At 41.3% G+C, this 4,290-nt stretch overlaps 1 pseudogene; it reads right to left on the reverse strand.

Annotated features, from left to right (window-relative positions):
* The window catches only part of LOC106725256, a 7,950-nt pseudogene extending 4,109 nt beyond the window's left edge, over positions 1-3,841 (reverse strand).
* Between the last annotated feature and the right edge of the window lie 449 nt (positions 3,842-4,290).

A 4,290-nucleotide genomic window follows, 5' to 3' on the forward strand; every position in this document is an offset into this window, starting at 1 on the left:
GGGGGGCCCAGGCCAGGCTGAAAGCCCCCCCCCCCCCCGAGTGCACAAATTTTTGTGCACCGGGCCTCTAGTACCTAGATAATTGGATAAAGAATAAATGGTATAGCCAGGCTGTAGTGGCTCAGTTGGATGGAGTGTTGTCCCATACACAAGGTTGCCATTTGGATTCCTAGTCAGGGCACATACCTGGGTTTCAGGTTTGATCCCTGGTCGGGGCACATACCGAAGGCAACCGATCAATGTTTCTCTCTCACATTGACATTTCCTTCTCTCCCTCTCTCTCTTTGTCTCTCTAAGCATCTCCTCCAGTGAGGATTAAAATAAAAAGAAGAATAAATGAAACACATATTCAATGGAATATTACTTGGCCATAAAAAGAATGAAATCTTACCATTTGTAACAACATGGATGGACCTAGAGGTCATTATGCTAAGCAAATAAGTCAGACAGAGAAAGACAAATAGCAGATGATTTCACTTAAACATAAAATCTTAAAAATAACATATATGAAGAAACAACCCATAGATACAGAGAACATAATGATGGTTGCCAGAGGGAGAGGGGTTTGGAGGCTGTATGAAAAAGATGAAGAGATTAAGATTTACAAATTGGAAGTAATAAAATAGTCTCATGGGATGTAAAGTACAGCATAGGCAATATAGTCAATAATATTGTAAAAACTGTAATGTATTTGGGAGTACTATGTTTTTATTGAGAGAGAGAAATATTGATGTGAAAGAGAAATATTGATAAACTGCCTCCTGCACACCCCTACTGGGAATCAAACCTGCAGCCCAGGCATTTGCTCTCATGGGAATTCATGACCTTCTGGTGCATGGGACAATACCCAACCAACTGAGCCACACAGGCCAGTACAAATTTTTTTTTTAAATTATGATGAAAAGGTGAAAGAGCATGAAATCAAGGGAGTGAGAGCTAATACACATAAAGTAGTAAAGGGTTGCACCTTTTTAGCATCATCTTTGCTTCTCCATCAACCATTAGCATAAGCCCCAAACCTCAACCCATATCCTACCTACTCAATTATAGATAAAAATTCTTACATTTTTTATTTTGGAGATGGCAGTTTTAATTGATGACAAGATCCAGGATGTGGCTGTGGGAGTGGGTAGCAGAAGTAAAGAGAAAGCCACTGGAGATGCGGAAGTCAGGGAGTTTTGGAGGGTCATACTAGTACATTGAGGATGATGGCTCACTTGGTAGAGAAGGCTGTGCATCTGTCTTTATTGAATGATGAAGTGTAACCATAAGGTGGGTATATGACAGGGACTTGGAAAGGGAAAATGTAGCTGGTCAAAAGGCATGACCCTTAGTAATGAAGAAGTTTTTGCAAGTGTGAGGGAGTAACAGTTTGGAAGAAATGATAAGCCAGGTGGACACAAACTAATGCTGGTTCCTGAGGTTAGGTCAGTATAAGGGCATTAACAGCCAAAATTTAACTTAGAGGAAGGGACACATTAGAAGAATCATTCCATATGCTGTGCCCCAATGGATTGCATCAGCCCAAAAGCTTTGTCATTCAAATTTGTCAAATGTACCCTACAGGCTAGCTGTGAACTTGGCTGAAAAAGTGCTAACATCAGAAAGAGTCAGTTAAGACAAGGAGGTGGAAAGGGTAGTAGAGAAAGGCTGGTTATGGATTAGCCAAGGGTACAGAAGAAATGAGCATTCATTTAAGAGAAAACTGAGGTTATCTGCTCTCTAGATTGAAAGCTGCGTGAAGGCAGGGACTAGATGTCTTGTTCACCATTGTATCCCTAGGGTCCAGCACTATGACCCTAGCAGATAGCAAGTTCTTGAAGTACATTTGTTAAAAGTGGGAATGAATATCCTGTTGCTAGAGATGTAACATGGAAGGACAATGAGTGAAGGAAACAGTGATATGCACTTCAAACCTCCATTAGTGGAAAAAAGGTGGACATAAAGCACAAAGGTAATTGAAAGTCTATGCCCTCAAGAGCAGCTTTCCAAAGTGCCCTTGTCCTTCTAAAGTCATTGTTTGAGAAATGGAGTGTGACCTAGAATGCCTTCTCCTAAGGTGAATTCTCAACATTACAGTAGAGGCTGAGCAGTAGCTGAAATAAAGGGATGGAGGGAAGGGGGAAAGGAGAGAGAGAGAGAGATTGTTTCTGTTAGAAGAAGGTTCAACTAGTATTCACCTAAATTCAAAGGTAGAAATTCAGGCCCCAATTAACTTTATTCTATGTTTTATATGAAGGAAGAAGAAGCAGTAGATAAGACATTTATTAATTTTCTGGTGTCTTAGGAAAGGACTCAGGGAAATATCGTGCAAATGTTAACATTAGTTATCTTTGGCTGGTAAACTTGTTTCCTCTTTGTACATTTCTTTTTTAAAAAAAGTCTTATTAATTTTAGAAAGAGGAAGGGAAAGGGAGTGAAAGATAGGAACATCAATGATGAGAGAGAATCATTGATTGGCTGCCTCCTGCATGCCCTCTACTGGGGATCTAACCCACAGCCTGGGCATATGCTCTGACCAGGAATCGAACCATAGCCTCCTGATTCATAGGTCAACGCTCAACCACTGAGCCATGCCAGCTGGGCTCTTTTTTTTTTTTAAAGTTAGAAATGTTTATGACATTTTAGATATTTATGGAGGGTTGCTTACTTTTGTGATCACAGCATTTTTAAAAAAATTGTTGACAGTATTACAGATGTCTCCCATTTCCTCCCTTTTAGCCTCTCTCCACCCAACCCCCTCCCCACCCCAGGCCTTCCCCATACTATTATCTGTGTCCATGGGTTATGTATACATTCCTATATGCTCTTTGGTTAATCTCTTCCTGTCCCCCAGAATAACAGATCTGTTTATTCTGTTCCATGAATCCATACCTTGGACCCTATTTTGTTGGTCAGTTTATTTTGTTCATTAGATTCCACATATAAGTGAGATCATGTGATATCTGTATTTTTCTATCTGGCTTATTTCACTTAGCATAATAGTCTATAGGTTCATCGATGCTGTATCAACGGCTAAGCACTCCTTTTTTCTTTAAAAATATTTTTTTCTTGATTTCAGAGAGAGGAAGGGAGAGGGAGAAAAGACAGAAACATCAATGATGAGAGAGAACCATTGATTGGTTGTCTCCTGCACACCCCCTATTGGGGATTGAACCTGCAGCCTGGGCATGTGCCATGGCCACCTGGTTCATAGGTCGATGCTCAACCACTGAGCAACACTGGCCAGACAGAGCTCCTTCTTTTTTACTATACATTTTTTTCATGTTTTCATCTTCTATATTTAATATATGTAACTTTGTGGGGGTTTTTTGTTGTTGTTGTTTCCAGTGTAAAATTTTTATATTTAGAATTAGGCAGCTGGACTCAGTTTGGATGATCCCAATTTTGTTGGCAACATCCAAAGCATCATAGTCAGGAGCCAGTCGAACATATGCCTTCCTCTCGCCATCAGGCCTGATCAGGGTGTTGACCTTGGCTACATCAATGTCATAGAGCTTCTTCACAGCCTGTTTGATCTGGTGCTGTTGGCCTTGACATCCACAATGAACACCAGTGTACTATTGTCTTCTACCTTCTTCGTGGCTGACTCGGTAGTCAGGGGGAATTTGATGATGGCATGGTGGTCAAGCTTGTTTCTCCTGGGTGCGCTCTTCTGAGGATATGTAGGCTGCCTCCGGAGCCTTAGTGTCTTTGGCTGTCGGAAGGTGGGTGACGTGTGGATCTTCTTTTTTGTGTGGCTGTGGACACCTTTCAACACTGCTTTCTTTGCCTTCAAAGCCTTTGCTTTGGCTTTGGCTTTGGGAGGGGCAGGGGCTTCCTTTTTAGCTTTCAGTGCCATCTTTGTAAAAAGCTGTAGCTTTGTTTTTTTAGAAAAATTATTAAACCTCTTCTAAATTCCTCACAAACCCAGAACATCTATTTTTAGGCAAAATTGGTTGCAGGCTAAAGACTTCTGCCGGAAGCCGGTCCATCCTTGCTGCTTGACACAGTCACTGCAGGGAAGAAACATCTGCACAGCATATGTTTCAAGGGACCTGGCGTATATGGCATACTGTTCTTAATATGTTTGCTCCCCTTCTTGGCGCTATGTGTTTTAATCAAGGTCACCTCTCCGAGGAAGGTTGGGATTTTTCCCTGAAGTTAGGGAGGGAATAAAACCCCTCAACTAAATGCCAGGCGGGTAGTTAATCATTTTAACTATGAACAATCACCCTTAAGCTACATAATCTTTACTCCCTGGAATGGAGATAAGAAACGCCCTAACCTTTGGAATAGAAATTGACAGGA

Source organism: Myotis brandtii, unplaced genomic scaffold (genome assembly GCF_000412655.1).
Source record: "Myotis brandtii unplaced genomic scaffold, ASM41265v1 scaffold15, whole genome shotgun sequence".
Taxonomy (NCBI): Eukaryota; Metazoa; Chordata; class Mammalia; order Chiroptera; family Vespertilionidae; genus Myotis; species Myotis brandtii.